A 17,528-nucleotide genomic window follows, 5' to 3' on the forward strand; every position below is an offset into this window, starting at 1 on the left:
TCCGTTATGTTCATCCAAGCATACTGACAACACCAGGAGAACTTTTTCCCCTGAGATGACTTTTCAGCAGCTAATGGGTCCTTTTGTGGGTATTTGTGTCATGCATATAAGAAAGGCCTACGCAAATAGTTCTGGCCTAATAGTGCATTGTTTCCTTAGAGGGCATCTGAAAAGCCACCTGGAGCAGCCAATAAGTTTGAAAGGATGAGGTGTGCAAAACAAAATGCTGACAGATCTAGACTTGTCTGCAAGACAGAATTTCAACACTTGAAATTTTTAAAAGACAAGGATCGCCATCTTTCATGAGAAAAATTGGGATATGTTAAAATAGCTCTTTTACAGAGCGGAAGACAAAGACTATGAAAACCTGGTGATCACCAGGGTGATATAAAAGTGTCCCTCCTGACAGAGCTGCTCCAAGTGTCACATGTTGAGAATATCCCCAAGGGACAGGTTTTGTTTTTACCCCTGTGATCAGTGGTGTGCTGGGTACATGGCAAGGCAGTGATGTTGTTACTAAAAGCTGACCACAAGACAGTGGTAGGCTGTTGTCTAAGGAGGGCTGGAGGAAGGACAGCCACCATTCTGCCCAGGAGTGTCCTGCTAGGGAGGAAGCTGTTACTGAGACTGGATCGTAGAAGGAATCTCAGAGGACTACTGAGACTAAATCAATGATTTTCATGAACTGGACTGTTGAAGATGCCATGAGAGGGGGAAAAAAAGGGATGTTGTTCAAAATACTTCTCTCTCTAGATTCAATGTCCTTGCAGATCTGCTAGGAAGCCATGAAATCTCCCCACAGCTGGGCTGAATTTCAGAAAAGATAATTATAAACAAGAACTCCTGTTCAGGAGAATCTGGAAGGAATAGGGTAAAGTCATGGCAGATGGCATAGAGACTATTCAAGTTATTCTTGAAGGAAGAGAGTAAATACATTCTGCTTAGCTAGAAAGGCTTGGGAAAGGGTAAAAGGGAAACCACACAGCTAATCAGCAGGGTATCAGAGGCTACTGAGGGCAAGACGTCCTTCAGATAGTTGAAGATTTTTAAAGAAAGTGTAAGGACTAAATGTAAGACTAAATACAAATTTAAAAAGAAAAAAAAACCCCAAACAACAAACCCAGAGCAACATAAATCAAATCAACTCCAAGGTACTTAAGAGATTTCTTAATTAAAATAGTTGAAAGAAACTAGAATTAAGAAATTCTGTTTCTGCAGCAGAGCAGAGGGAAGTCTGAGAGTCCATCTGTAATGCTGAAAGATAATCGAGGAAAACAGAAGCACTTGCAAGAAGCTTTAGGAACAAGATGGTCAGAACACTTTAACTCTGCTCATGCTGTGGAAGAACTTTTGTAGGTTCTCACACATTATTTTTTTTTTGTGGGGGAGCTCATATGAAGTCATGGTTTGCCAGTTTGAGGTGGTACAAAACAAAATGAAGGGATATAAAGCTAAGATTTTTAAAGACACTCCGGGGTGAAGTAGCCAAATCATGCCTGTGGAATGAAATTCTTTGTTTAAAGTTATTTTGATAGCTTTTGAGATGTGAGGTTGCAACTATGTTGCCAGTTTTATATTGAAAGAGTATGGTCCATTGAATCACTATGAGGCAAAAGCAGTCAAACTTCAATAATGTATCTCTAAAAGGAGCTAAACACATCTAACGGTGTCAATATCACCAAACACCACAGGAAATTGCACAGATGGCTAAGAGAAAACACAAAAGAAACTGCAGCTGGCTAAGAGGAAAGTTCCTAACTTCATAAAAAGATGAAGAATATTGGAGAAAATAGTGATTTTTGTGTCAGTTTTCACAGGCGACAGAGGCCAAGAGTGAAGTTCCAAGGGACATATTCTGTGATCCATGTGTTTCAAAATATATTTGAACATGTGAATATGCTGGAAAAGTAGTGTATAGTTAAGTGGTGAATTTGGTGATCATACTAAATTAATAAAGATGATAAATAGGAGAGGTCCTGAATGACTGACTAAATTAATTTTATTAAAATTAAAAATTAAATTGAATAAAGATAAATATAAACTGATATTAAAACAATTTTATATTTTATATTTTATATATTTCACTTAGCTTTAATTTAGCAGTTAAATGTTTTTGTGAAATTGTTGGTCTTGTGCTTAGGAGGGCAGAAAAAATGGAAGTATGCAGTTAACATTTATTAGGAAAGCAGCAGAGAAAATAAGTGAACATTGCATACTTCATTGTATGCAACAGATATGCAATAGCCTAATATGATATTTAACTTTTTAAATACTATGCCCAGTTCCTTGACTGGAAAACAAACAAGCAAACAAACAAACAAACAAACAAAAAATGTGATCAAACTGAACGTGATCAAACTGAAAAAGCTTCAGAGAATGAATGAAAAGGTAGAAAAATAAAATGGTACAATTTGATTCTGTCTGTGAAGTGACAGCAGGTAATAATTCTTCTGCTCAACAGAGGTGTGAAAGAGAAGTAGAGTGACAAGATCATGAATGGCATCAAGTGTGTAACAGGGGTCATCAAACAAATCCAGCCACTGGGTAGCTCAAAAATAACACAAAAGTGTTTATGTAAGCAATGTGGAGGGAAGCTGTGGAACTCTTTCACTCAAAACATATTGCATATGCTGAAAGCTTATGGGAATGAGGGGCTGTGAGAAGAAAAGGAAAAATAGTAATTTTTGAGAGTTGCTAAATGAAGTGATCCTGATTTTGCTTCTAGTGAAGACACATTTGTGTCAGGGTGAGTATAATGCAGGTGAATTTCCACATGTGTGTTCTGGATCAATGTCAGCTACGTTTGTGACTCACCTATTCCATTTACATAAACTGAGACCAGGGAGCAGAAAATTCTACTTTTGCAACATGTGCTATGTACTTTACAGAGGCACAAACAAATTAGCAAAACCAGCCAAGAGCTTTCATATGGAAAGCATAGGAAAAAAAAATCTTGAAGATGGGTAAAGGATGATGTTCTGAGGGTTATGTCATTATTGAAAATTCACCTGTTCAGTAATGTGGTACATTGAGGTTTATCTACTGAGATTTAAATAGACACATGTAGTTATTAAGAAGACTAATGTCAAGCAAGAGATTAATGTTTCAGGAAGCAAAACAATCCCAAATTAAAAAAAAAAACCAAAACAGTCTTTTGATTAGTGCTGATTACATATTTCTTTAAAATAAAATTAATCTGTTTAATTGTTTCCTTAGTTTTGTCTCTGAAATAAATATCTTTTACCAACAAGTATATTTGCATTGCAAGTTGTGAGTGGAAACCACCTGGATAATCAGTATGAGAAACAGATTTTGAGAATCTGAGCCCCACATTGATCAGACAAACTCCCTTTGAATTACCTATATTTGGATAGCTGGGGAGTTTTCACACATTTCCACCAAACTGACAGCAATTGGGCATATGACAAACCCATTATTTATAGTGGATAGTTTGACACTTTATTTTGTTAGAGAGATTAATACCTGAAATATATTACTAGAAGACCCAGTCAGGATTTAAAACCCAGTATTTAAAACTTTTGAAAATTAAATTGCCAGACAATCTAAGATTATAAATGAACCAAAATCTATATATAATGTGGAATGCAATGAAATTTATTTGATCTTGCCTATTATTTTTTTTTCATTTAAACAGATTTTGCAACAGCAATAAATATATTGTGGAAAAACAATTGTACAATAAGGTCTTTTTCCTAGAGAAAAATGTTTTAAGTTGTTGTATCTGCAAAAGTGCATACATTTCTAATTATTATAATTCAGTGAGCAAAATATTCATTACTGTTGTGACTATCACTCTTACAGTTGTGGTGCTATTGATGAAATAGGACAGTACATTTGGTTTTAAAATTGTTTTTCATCTATTTCTCGAAGAAATGCTTGCTTTTTCTCCAGCTTCTCTGTAATGCTCTCTGCTTTCATATTACTAAAAGAGACTTATGCTTAGCTCATTCCTCTGTTTTCAAACCGCAGTTGTCACTGTGACATTATAAAACAAACTTAATTAATCTGCTGGGAATTAATTTCTGTTGATCGTATGCCCTCTTCTTTTTGCTGAGCAGGAGATATTGCAGGATGGTTAACAGGCTTATTTTAGTTCAGTTATTTGTACTGATTTTATCTTTTGTTAAAGTAAATGCATACTATTTGTGTGCAAAAGCTAACTAAGGACACCATCTTTTCTACAGGCTGTTTAAACAGAGATTTCTAATTTAATTTAGAGTATCTTGTAAATGGATGAGAAGTATTTCCATCTGGCTGGTTATGGCTTTGTTCTTTTTGAACTACCCATGTGTTGCTTAGAGTGGAATGAATTTAACTAAAAGAAATCACTATATAACTCCCTTTTTTTACTTTGCAAAATTATTACTTTTCTGACATTAGAGAGGATCCTACCTCACACTTAAACAAGTCTGTAATTAGGATTTAAAATTTCTTCATGTTTTTGATTGTATTCAAGGATACAGTAAACAAACAATGATTAAATGTAGAGTAGCAAAAGGGAGATATTTTCAAAAATAAAACCAAAAAGATAAGCAAATTAAAACATTTGAAACGTGCAGCTGTGGGATCTCAGCACCTCAGGACTGAGGTGCCGAGTCACCGAGACCACCCTTGGGGGGCTCGGGAGTCCTGGAATGTTGCCAGAAGTGTCTGGTGGCTGGACTTTGATCCTACACAGGAGACGACACCTGTATGAGGATAGGAGGATTTCACCGGGGTGAATGGTGAAGGGATTAGTTAATTAGAGAGTGAAACACAGGGTTTAGGATTTCTGTACAGGGGGATTTAGAGAAGTAAGATGGAGGAATTGGGGCGTGTCCTGTCCTTCTTCTTCTTCTTCTTCTCCTCCATCTTCTGTGGTGATGGTGGCACTTTGGGATTGGTCATTACTAAAAGTGCACTGGTTAATAAGGGTAAAAGGTATTGGGGAAAAATGATAAATATTGTATACGTAACTTTGAGTATAAAGATAGGTGACCGCCCCGGAGGGCAAGGGAGTGTGCTCATGGCTGGCTGCTGAGCAGACCTCTGTCGGGCCGAGAGAAAATCTTTTAGATAAACAATTAATAAACAATTAATAAACACCGAGACCGAGAAAAGATCTGAAGCCTCTTCTCGTCCTTTGATACGCGGGCTGCCCCAAGGCCACCCCGGGCCTTTCCAGGCTATCTAAACAGCTGAAAATCGGACATGCAGCCACAAATGAACTGAAAATGCATTATTAGATATAGCTAAAAGATCTAAATTGTGACATGAAAAAGGAGAAGACACACTGAACGTTAGATTCCTGGAACTGATGCCTGCAGAATATGAATTAATGAGGGGTAAAATATATATCATCATTTTATCTTCAAACTTTCAAACGTTTGCAGTTAGGGCAGATGAAGCTAAGCAATGCTAGAAAAATGTCTGGTTAGGATGTCTTTCTGGTTAAAAAGTGTTCTGGTTTTGCTTTGGAGGTGATCAGCCATAGTCTTGACTTCATAACCTTCTCTGATGGTGCAGCCATGCTTTCTATGTATCCTGGTATTTTATCACGAACACATTTTTCCATACATACAACCTGGTCTATCCATCTTGGTCTTCAAGGCCACTGTCCCTTCTGTAATCCCTTTCATATTGTTTGCTACTGCTGCAAGGTGTTTATCTCTGCTTCTTCAAACATGGCCCTTAGCTTTAACTTTGCCAGACTAGAGGCAGCTCATCTCTCTCACGCTCCCCATGCCAGTCATGTTCTTTAGGTCCCCTGTAGCTTCTGCTGCAGGTTCTGCACTGTTCATCCAGCTCGGGGCAAGAGCACATTGTCGGCCTTGTGGTCAGCTCTCACCCTCAAGTCCTTTCAGCCTGGGTCCTTGCAGCTCCTTCAGTCACTCTCCACCATCTGCATATACTCTGCCCTAGGTGCAGATCTTGGCCCTTCTGCCTCCTAAGCAAAATCCATACATTTCCTTAGATCTTGCTGACATTAATTTTTGTCATTTGTTATGTCAGTCACTTTTCTTAGCATCATGTAGAAATTTGTCAACTTTGCGTTCTATGTCACAATTCAGATCCCTCATGCTGTGTTGCATCATGGCAGTCATTAATACAGGTAGAGCATGATTTGCCTACTGGTAAATCTCTGTGTGTTGTTCCTGATTGCATTGCTTTCTGTGTGTGCTCAGAAATTATTTCCATATCAATGCTATTTGTGAACTTTATGGTGTAAAAAGTGAGGTTGCTTTTTTAAATGTTTTCTTGATCTCCTTTCTGTCTTAATATGAATATAATATTTGTCTTTTTTCAGTTGGTGAGGACCATGATTTTTAATAGATTATAGTAGCCATGTGTTCTCTGCAGTCAGCACCTCTGACACCTTGAGGTGTCAAGCTCAATTTGATCTGGCATCCTGTACTTAAGATCAACATTTTTAAGCTAATTCTTGGTCTCTTGTAAGCCTGCATCCAAAATAGGACAGGTATTTACAGAATATAAAAAGTAGGCTTTGACTGAGGTGAAAATATCTTTAAATAATTCAGCCTTTTCCATATAATCTAGCAGCCAATTGGTTCTCCCATTCAGCAGTTTGTATTTTCAGTGAATTTCCTTCTGATATTAGCATACGTGTAAGAGCTCCTCCTATTACATTTATGTCCCTAACTAATTTTAGCCCTAATCAGGTATTGGCCTTTTTATCCTTAACAGAATGAGCAATACTTTTATAGTCTTTCTTTGATTTCTGTTCTTGTTTTCACTTCCTGTATGATTTCTAGCATGTAAGTTCTCTGTGTAATGATGAAATTTTTACAGAAATTTGTGCTCTTCCTGCATGAAGGGGTCCTTTTCTCCTGAGGTCCAAATAATTTTCTTTAAAAGTCAGCTAATTATTCTGGATGGTGCAGAGGCTCCAAGAGTATTAATCAGCAATATTCTAAATAAGTAAAAATCTGCTGTCCTGAAAACAAAATCTTCTGTCCAGAAGGCTGTTCTTTGCCTTTCTCCAAATCTTGATCTCATCTTCTCCTGGTCACTGCAACCCAAACTGATGCTCACAGCTGTTTTTCCTCTTTAAGCAGCTGGTCAAACAGAGTATTTTCCCTGGCTGGGCCCTAAACTCACATTAGAAATTCAAATGCAGTGCTCTGAAGATCTCTCCACGATGCTTAAGGTTTGTATTACTTGTTCAGTAGATTCCATATGGTCAAAATCCCTATAATGGACCAAGGGCTCTGATCAAGGGATTCCTTGATACATATGAATAATGTCAAGGAGGCCACCTGAAACGGCTGGATGGATGACTCAGCAGGAAATACTTGGTTGTCAGAATTTTGAAGGGTGCAAATATTTGCTCAAGTTACTGCAGAAAGGCTTTTAAAACATCTAAAATTTGCAAACATTGAATATTACCTGTTTTGATGAATGAAGTTTTGAGACTTAAATAGTCTGTCATTCAGGCAAGCATAGAAATTCTTTTAATATATTATGTAAATTTGCTTTTAATTAATTTGTGCTTAACCCATATGCATATGAAAGTAGATGACTATCTGTGTGGGCAAATCAATACAAAGGGCAGAAAAAAGTTAAATTGCTTGGGACTTGACTTCCACTTAATCTGGATACGTAACAGGATGGAAATATGTGTGTCCTGCTACAGGTATAAAGAGGATTTATTCTCACATTATTTTTAATTTCTGTTGACAGTATAATGCTAAAGGATTCACTGACATTAAAATGAGACCTTCTCTTGTTTCTACTACTGTTTTTCCAATCAAGAGCAGATTGAGTCTTTAATGTGTGTTTGGCTCCTTGTAGGATAGCTCCTGAATTAAAAAAAATAACTGGGAATTTTTTCTTTTTTCCTGTGAGGATCTCAGTAAAGTGTGGGTAGAAAAAGAGCTGAGAAAAAAATAATATTTCTTTCTCATTGTTTGAAATCTATTATGTGAGAAATAGAGTTGTCTTCTGAAGATACATTGTTCTTCTGCATGAAGCATGAGCAGATGGGAAGCTGATTTAGATTACTCAACTTTAACTAAAGCTACCTAAGGGGAATCCTTCATTATTCCAGATCATTGAGATAAGTTTTGACTAAACATGATCATGTTTAAAAAAATTTAGCAATTTAGGGAATATTCATGGATGGAGCATAAACATTAAAGGTAACAGATACACTTAATTTTACAAGGAGTCTTCTAACACATATAGGAAAAAACAATTTTTTGGCCTTGTTACATTTGCCATAATCAGAAACCACACTGATACTAGAATGAAAGGTTTGCCAAGATGAATAGAAGATAACAATTTCCTAACTTTTCATATTTTTTTGATTCAAACAAGTATTACTAGGTTACCATCTCTACTTGCCTGCATTAACATTTAGCAGGTCTTCTTTTTTAGAATTTACTCTAGCTTATTCTAGAGTAAAAAGTATTTTCTAGAATTTACTCTAACTTATTCTGCTTGGGATGAAGCAACCAGTATATTTTTCTTTTCAGGGAATCATATTGACAAAGCAGAGACATGGGCAGATATATTTACTCAGAATATATAATTTAAACATGAACCTTTCTAAGCTAAAATATGTCTTTGAAATTTTTCCAGACCCCCATTAATAGGAAATGGGCATGAGTATAATCCTTGAGGGATGATATTTTAGTTTTGATTGAAACAGGAAATGCAATTTAATGACATCTCTAAGGAAAGAAGGATTAGGGCTGCAGGCAAAAATATGAAGAACAGAGGGATTTTCAAAAGCTTGAACTGCAGAGGTAATACATTCTGTTCTTCTACCCGCTGGACTCATGTATCTGATGAAAGTGTACTTACTACACAGATACAAAAGGATAAAGATTACAGTCATCACCCGCTGTTCTTCCTGCTGGGTTTTCATGTACTGATTCATCTTCATAGAAACAATCAGTTTACCAGGGGGATGTCTTGTGGCTTTTTGCTACTATTATTATTATTATCAGGTTTTAAATTTTGCCCATTAGGGATTTAAATATTATGATTTTTTTTTTTACAATACTATTTATTATGGTGTCTGAAAGCTCTTCTAATTTGATGGTGCAAGTATTTTGAAAGTGTTTTATATTTGCTGAGAAGTTTTGGATACCAAGAATACTTTGAAGTGTTTGGATAATGAGAATGTATGCAACTGGATTTATCCCCTTAAATTCTTGTCTGTTATTTTTGTTTCAGTGTTAATCAAACCTCATGGGTTTTTTGCATTCATCTATTTTTAGTAAATTTTTTCCAAAATAAGCTCTAAATAAGCTCTTTTTTTGCTCAAGCAAGGCAGCATAATGCAATTTTTTGTTACAATTATATTTAATTATTTTATATATAGATCTATATTTATAGGAACATATTTTGTGTTGGAGAAAAGTTGCAAAAAATTACAATTCTGATGTTTGAAATTTTTAGATAGTACATTATTTAGTGCCGCAAAGATTGCACACACTGATCTTTCATGCTTACATACTTTTCATTTAGTTTTGGATGGAGCAGTTTTGACATTTATCTTCATTGTCATTGTGCCAAGGGCAATTTATTTTATTTAATATCTTGCTGAAGAATGGAATGACAACAAGTATTGGAATCAAGTATTTGACATGATACATACTGTGGTAAAGAGTATTCCTGAGGCAACATTACTGAATCAATAATACTGTACAATGCAAAAAGTAGGATGACTTTCCTTTAGAACACGTATGACAATTTTTCTCTATTTCCAATTTCCAATATAGAAAGGATGCTAAGGGTTTTTTTTCTGGGTGTTCATAAGACTGCATTTCCAGAAATAAATATTTCTCTGAGAGCGCTTATGTAAATCATGATCATCTGAAGGCAGAATATGTTTACTGACAGTTGGAACTGAGGGTCTCAGTCTAACTGTGAAGCACTGAATCCCTGGCTATTTACTCCTTGGAATCCATAATAGTTATTTCTTTGATTAGAGTGTTTTTTGGATAAATAATGGTTAGTGTGCTAATAACATAAGCAAAGCACTCAGAAAGAATCAATTTTAGCATTGCTAAAGCACTGCTGAAGTGCTCTAAATGGCAAATGAAATAAATGTATTTGTGAATGAATGAAAATTTGTTTCTGAGCACATAAAGAAAATTTCGCTGTCACCATAAATGGAAATATGCTAATCTCATGTAAGTACAGTGTCAGCCTTTAAAGCAAGTGCAGGGACTGACAACTTATTTGAGAGAAAACGAAAAAGAGGGAAGGGAAGGTTCGGGAAGGTTCGGGAAGGTTCGGGAAGGGAAGGTTCGGGAAGGGAAGGGAAGGGAAGGGAAGGGAAGGTTCGGGAAGGGAAGGTTCGGGAAGGGAAGGTTCGGGAAGGGAAGGGAAGGGAAGGGAAGGGAAGGGAAGGGAAGGGAAGGGAAGGGAAGGGAAGGGAAGGGAAGGGAAGGGAAGGGAAGGGAAGGGAAGGGAAGGGAAGGGAAGGAAGGGAAGGGAAGGGAAGGGAAGGGAAGGGAAGGGAAGGGAAGGGAAGGGAAGGGAAGGGAAGGGAAGGGAAGGGAAGGGAAGGAAAAAGGGAAGGGGGAAGGGAAGGAAAAAGGGAAGGGGGAAGGGAAGGGAAGGGAAAAGGGAAGAGGCAAGGTGAGGAATCATTGGAATGGAAGACTGGATGTCTTGCTAAAGTCAGAGTTTCAGGCACTGGCAGGAAAAAAATCAGTCCAAAAAATGTGACTTTCTGGTAGTTAACAATTATGCATACAGACAGGATTGTATACCTTTACTTGCACCTTTCGTAGCTTTTCAGAGGCTAAAAAAGTTTAAATACATAAATAGGCCTCCTCTTTTCATATTCTGTATAAAAAGAATTCCTGTGCCTCAAAGTCCACATCCACTTTTTCTAGAGCATATTTTCTTATGTCTTATGTACTGCTGGAATCCAAGAACCTCAGAGAAACCCATAAATCATTTGGGAGAAACTAAGCTCTAGGCAAAGGCAAATTATTTAACAGTATTTCAGAAAGATAAATATAAGGACATTATTGAAAATGACATATATAGTAGCTAGGGTCTTCTGTAGACATAGAGAGAAAACTCTCTGGTTGAATCTGAGAAATCATATGTCTTAATGGATAAATGTAGAATAAAAGGAAGGCAAAAATTAAAAATGTGTGGCTTCAAATAGTCTGGATATAAAGGCTTTGACTCAATGTGCACAGGAGGGCATTTTGGAGAAACTAAATGGAAGAGCAGTAACAGCACCCAGAAACAGAATATGGAGACTGTCTTTGTCAGCACTGAGGGATGGACAAGTGGGAAAAGTAATTAAATTAATAAATTTAAATTAGGATGGTAATTAAAAGGCAGATGGGGAAGGCAAGCCTGTTTGAACAAATAGAATTTTTCTTCAATCTGAATTCCACCAGAAAAAAAAAAAAAACCGAAAACTGATAGCACTACATTTTCTACTAATTGAAAAGCTCTTTGAGACCCCAGTGTTTATTTACAGGTTTGAGTTCTTTGGCTATGTTGATAGATTTTGCTCTATTTATTTTGATATTTGGCCAAAGTATACATATCTGTTCTCACACTGCATGTACCATATAGGAACCAGAGTATTAAATTTCATTTTTTGATATGGTTGTGCTATTATTGTTTGGAAATAAATCATTACTATTTACTTTCTCATATCCAGCTTTCCTACAGTGACAGCTAGGTGTTGGATTTTATTTTTTCTTGTGATTTGCTACTGTAATATAACTCTGAAGCTGCATTTTTACATGCAAGGTGAGAGTGGATTATCAGAGGAATAACAATCAGCATCACTATTTTTGCAAGACAGTAGGACTGATCACTACTACTTTCACAACCTGAAAAAAAAAACAAAAACCCTTCACCAAACAAAAGAAAAAAAGCCACACAAAGCCCCCAGGCAAACAAACCCCAGACCAAACCAAAGTCCAAACAAACTACCAGCCAAAAGGAAAAAAGAAAAACAAAACAAAAAGCCCCAGGATTTTTAACTGTCCTGCAACATAGGAGATGGCATTCAGGAAGTAGTAACTCTATCCATCTCTCTTAATTATAGAAACTTAAATAAGATAAACTATGCATCTTGAGTACCTAGATATAAAGGCAGAGTTGGGAAATACTGAAATATATACTCCTGAATAAGGAAATACGGGTCAAAGAAAAATCCTCTGGTTTTATCTCAGTTGTATTTATACCATTTAAGCTGACTTAACTTTAAAAATGCTCAATATTTTATCACATCTGTAGAAGGTAATTTAACATCAGCTGTTCCAAATGCCCACAAAAGCCTTTCAGCAGTGTAGCAGCACCAAGCAGTTCATCACGCCATGTTTCACCTCCAAGAAAGGATTTGGGTTCATGGGTAGCAGTTTACAATTGATGGAAGGCTGTACACCCAAGCATCAGGCCCTTTATGTAAGTATGAAGAAATTCTTACAGTTCTAGAGCTTGTGGGTCTACCATCAAAGTAAATTCTTGGTATGTGAAAGTATTTGGAGACTAATTTTAATATTACTTAATTAAGTCATATTGGAATTGACCTAATATACCAAGCAAGACAATTTTCTGGTGTATGTTTTGACAAATTTAAAGTACATAACAGTCACTCCCAGTTATTTTACAAATCTGCTCTCTTTGTAATATGAGGTAGGTCAGAGAATTCTGACCTACCTCATATTACAAATTTACCTGTTTACAAATTAGCCACCACACAATGAAATAATTATTCTGCTCTATTCCTTTTGATTCTATCTAATTACTGCTTTGTAAAGAAGAGCCTTCCAGGTCCTGTTGGGAAAAGAAGTTTCCAAAACAATAAAATTTGAGTCCTGGGTTATTGTTGAATTTTAATCAAAAACACATTTTACTCACAATTATCAAGACAGCAGCTACATACTAGGTGCAAAGTTACAACATGTAGCACACCTATGACACATGGGCATTTGAGTCAGGATGGGAACTTAATGAACCTAGGCAAAACTAGGTCCTTTTCTGTCTGTCCCTAAATGTCCCAAGTGTTGGCTCTCTTGTGACTGCTTTTGTCTCTGGAAGATTTTCAAAATCACTTCAATTTTAAATATGACGTATTCTGTCAGTGAGGTACAGCTAAAAAGCCATGATTGAATGTGAGAGTAAAGAACTTGCACTAGACCAGTGAGATTCCACAGTCATTAGGAGAGTTCAAATCAGGAGTCCACTAGAGCCCAAAATAATGCACCATTTTGGTGATTAAAAGCAAGCATATTCTATTTTGCTGAATTAATTCAAGGAACTTCAATAATTGTAAACAGGATAAATGTGAGGTGTTTTTCTTTTATGCTACAGAAAAAAAACCCAAACCCTTTTAATCAAAATGTGTTCAATCACCTGAATGTCACTGATATTCTGATGACAGTGGACACTAAAGCATCTTGCTCCTACGCTGAATAAAGTAGGTAAGAAAAGACTTATTCACACAAGGATATGTACTGGCTCCCTGTGCATCACAAATAGCTATTTACAGACAGCTCTGAAAGGCTGCACCTCTTGTCTCAGTCAAATGCATGCCTTCCTGTTTAAAAGGTGTTTTCATTATCTTTTATTTTTTTTAAGTGTTTTTAAACAATCTAACTTTGACATTAATACTGAACTTAGTTTAAATGCTATTGCAGGTTATTTTTTAAATACCCTACTCCACAAACCTAGGACATCATCATCCGTTTATTAAAAAGAGTTTATTACATGCTAAAACCTCATTATGTTCCTACATAAATCTTTTGGTGTAGTAACAACAGCAATCTTTTTGTTGGCTTTGAGCCCTTAATTTCACTAACAGATTAGTAATAGAACTGTAATATATTTTTCCTCTACAGAGAACAAAACTGAAAGCATATGTATTGGAGAATTTGCAGTGAGTGTACAATGGAGCCATAATAAAATCTGTCATTTCAGTGTGCAGCCAAGGTACTTTGTTTTACCAATGTAAGAAGAAAAGAGGCAGAAGCAGTTGCTGTGGTGTGACAGCATGGAAGCTGTGTGTTTCAGCCTTGTTTCAGGCAGTTTAGTGTTTCTCAAGCATCATCTCAAAATTGTGATCAATAGAGCATTTTCTTGTGGTCTGTGCAATGTTATCTCATTAAAGGTTGCTGGTAAGCTTCCTGGATTTCCGCTGCTGAACCATCTCTTAAGACAGCTTAAACCACATAGCAAACGTGCTTAATATTTCTTTTTCATGCTAAAAATTGCTTGGTCATTTTGAAGATGTGAATAGCATCAAGCAGTCCCCCTTTTAGGATGTAAACTGTCAACCAAAACACTTTGCAGTTCATCACTACCATTCCTACAGCAGAAGAATTTTTACTGTCTTAAGTTCTTAGGAAGCACATCTGTTTTGGTGTGTTCTTTAGGAAATGGTCTATTGCACCAAGATTAAAATGTTTAAGATGCTCCTTTTCTCGCTGAGTGCAGAAGGTTCAGAACAGGCCATTGACAAAATGCTTAAAGAATTAAATCACCTTATTCACTGTGGAACTGCCATGAGACTTGCTTAAAAGGATAAATGTTTCATCCCCAATACAGGATATTTTGGTCAGGTCATGAGTGTGCTTTGAAAAGACTTCTCATTGACTTCTAATCCTGTAGTTAAATTTACCCAGATACAGCATCAACTATTATTCTTAGGAGCAAGAAATTTTGTACCCATATTTTAGTTCTGCAAGTGGTTCTGCTTTTTATTTTCAAAGTCAACATGCAAGAGCTTATCTGGCAATATTCAGTATAACTGCAGCTTTTCAGACACTGAGCACTACTCACAGGACATTTTCAGTGTAACAGTATTTTTCTTCTTTTGGTTTCTGTGTGGTTGTTCTGTGCCCTGGAGTAATGTTCTCCCAAAAATCAAGTATCTGCAATCGTTCCTTGTGGCAGGGAACTGGAACACTGCATCTAAATTCAGTTTTCCCCAATGTTCTGCTGTTTCCAAGCCAGGATGAAGTACAAATTCATCCATTTACAAGGAAATAGAACCAAAATATTGGAAGTTACCTGTTTCTGTTCTTTTTATTAAAATAGAGAGTGGAAATTACAATAGTTTTAAAATAATGTTAAGGACTGAAAAGAGGGCAAGGCTTCTTCCTTATTTATGATTAATTAAGTGTATTTCAGTGAAGAATATTGCTTTTGAGACCATTCTACATCTTAATACAACTTAAAACATATAGCTATGGAATGAAATGGTTAGCAGGGATGACGCAAAAGTAATGTAGTTATATCTGCTATGATTTAGCACATAGCACATTGCTCATAAATCAATTAAATTATGTTAGTCATCCTATTGAGAGCTCAGAATAACTCTCTTTATATACTAGATGATATAATAGATTCCAGGAGGGAATGGGATGTGGCACAGTAAAGCAGAGGGCATAGAAAGAAAAATTTGACATCTGCATGCTGTTACAGTGAATCTGGTAGCTAGTCCTGACTTTGTAAGCAAAGGTCCTTCATTCCCAAAATTTTTGTGCTTTTCAGCAAACCTAGCAGAACAGGCATTAGTATTTTACTTTGTGTTTGATCTTTTTAGTCCAGATGTGTTTATTTCAGATTTTGGGTTGTTTTCTCTGTAGCAGCCAGCTATAACAGCTCAGATAAAATCCAACCCGTCCATTAAATCTCTGTCTAAAACACCACAAATTAAAAAGCAGCTAGCAGTAATTTTAAAAGCACAGGTCTGGCCCTGACATGCTAATCTGTGCAGATTTTGATGAGTATAGGCTTTAGATTTTTATTGAAACCTTGGGAGAAAAACACACATACTGTTAAAATTCTTCACCTTTTGCTCAAAGCTTGTCTTTACTGAATCAGCTGACCATGTGGATTTTAAGGTTCCACTGGTTCTTTTATTTTAATTTAACTTCATGTTCTTCTCTTGGTTTCTTGCATAGCTCCCTGAGGAAACAAGGCCTATGGAATTGTGTTATCTGCTTCCACGTTTCACTTTTGGAATTCTTGGCCATAACCAGCCACATCTGGCTCCAGAAAAAGGGCTCAAAGAGTGAAGTTTCCAAGCTCCATAGACAGACACAGCTGCAGCCACCTCGATAGGCAGGTAGGGAAAGAGGTGGGGGGAAGCATTATAAAGACAAGCATCCCAAATTTTGAAGTTTGTAATATGACTCTGGTTAGATGATGCATTCCAGTGGAAATTAAACTGGAAAAATACCAGTATGTTATTGTCAATTCGAATCAACATATGCCACATTTTTTGTTAATTACATTAGCCTCTTTTTATTCACTGATGTCATTACAGTTTCCTCATTAAGAGTAAGCAGAGAAAATACTGACATGCAAATCAAATTCTTTTGTCTCCTAAGGGAACAAAACAATTGTTAGAATGATGTGATACTATTGCACGCTTCTTAAACTTCCAGCTCAAAACACTGCAATGCTCTGATAGAAACAAATTCACTTCAGTTAAGATGTCCTTGCTAGCCCATTTCAGTACCTGTTCCTATTATTTTTGCCAAGGGTCATAAAATCAGTTCACATAAAAATAATAATAAGTATATTTAAGTTTTGTATGATTTCTTGTATAAAATTGTCTTACGAAAAAACCTAGATGGGTTGGAAATAGGAATGTAGATGAAGACTGGAAGTTATTTATATGGTAATTTTCCTTTATCTGAAGTATATTTTAATATAATGAACATTTGTAAACAGTGACTTGAGAATCATACGGAGATATTGAATTGTATAAAGGAGCATGCCCCAAATTATCCTAAATTATACTTGGAGTAGTCCTGCGGACCACAGAGATAAACTGACAGGTTTTTGTGTAATTTAAGGCACAATTTAATCTATTTTTCTCTAGCAGGACTATTCATTATGAGCAAAATTTGAAACTTGAAGGCTACATTTATCTGATTTGATTGATAGATACATAATCCCTAAGAAAATGGGCTAGCTGTATTCTCTGGATCACAACTGAACTACAGTGGTGCAGTAAAATAAGATATACCGCATTCTGCCACAGCTTTTAATATAAGTGATAGAAATGTGTGAGGCATAAAAACCCTCAGTTCTGGCCAAACAAACAGCGGCATACAGCACCTAGGCTTCTAGCTGCAACCAGTGTGAGGTTACAGGCAGCTCCAGGTGAGGAGAGAAAAAGAATATATATTGCATTAAATTTTTGAAGGCATGTAATCGCAATGTTGCAATACGAATAGTGTATTGTGGAACACTTTGCTACCTCAAAGTCTTTGTAGCTCTAAGAAATTCCAGATGTGTGAGATACCAGAAATATTTCCCACATGTTGAATTGAGCCACACTGCTTAGTATGAAATGCAATGGCAACAGTGTTCCAAAGGAAACTTGTGCCTGTCTTACTCTGCTGCCAAAGTTTAACTGAAAACCCTTTGAACATTGTTATTAAACTACAGCACCTGAAATGAATGCTTAGTATCTTGCAGTGGCCTGTGAGAAAATAAAATTTTGCAGCATGAAATAGACATGCCAGAGTAAAACCTTACATTATAAAGTGCAGTATAAA

At 36.3% G+C, this 17,528-nt stretch overlaps 1 protein-coding gene across 1 annotated transcript in view; it reads left to right on the top strand.

The window, feature by feature from the left end:
• Positions 1-15,976, top strand: part of PRR16 (proline rich 16) — a 158,323-nt gene extending 142,347 nt beyond the window's left edge. The window contains exon 3 of the transcript XR_010443144.1: positions 15,921-15,976. The gene's annotated coding sequence lies outside the window, so the exon portion shown is untranslated. The remainder of the gene's footprint in view (positions 1-15,920) is intronic.
• The last annotated feature ends 1,552 nt before the right edge of the window (positions 15,977-17,528 follow it).

This window comes from Zonotrichia leucophrys, chromosome Z (genome assembly GCF_028769735.1).
Source record: "Zonotrichia leucophrys gambelii isolate GWCS_2022_RI chromosome Z, RI_Zleu_2.0, whole genome shotgun sequence".
Classification (NCBI taxonomy): Eukaryota; Metazoa; Chordata; class Aves; order Passeriformes; family Passerellidae; genus Zonotrichia; species Zonotrichia leucophrys.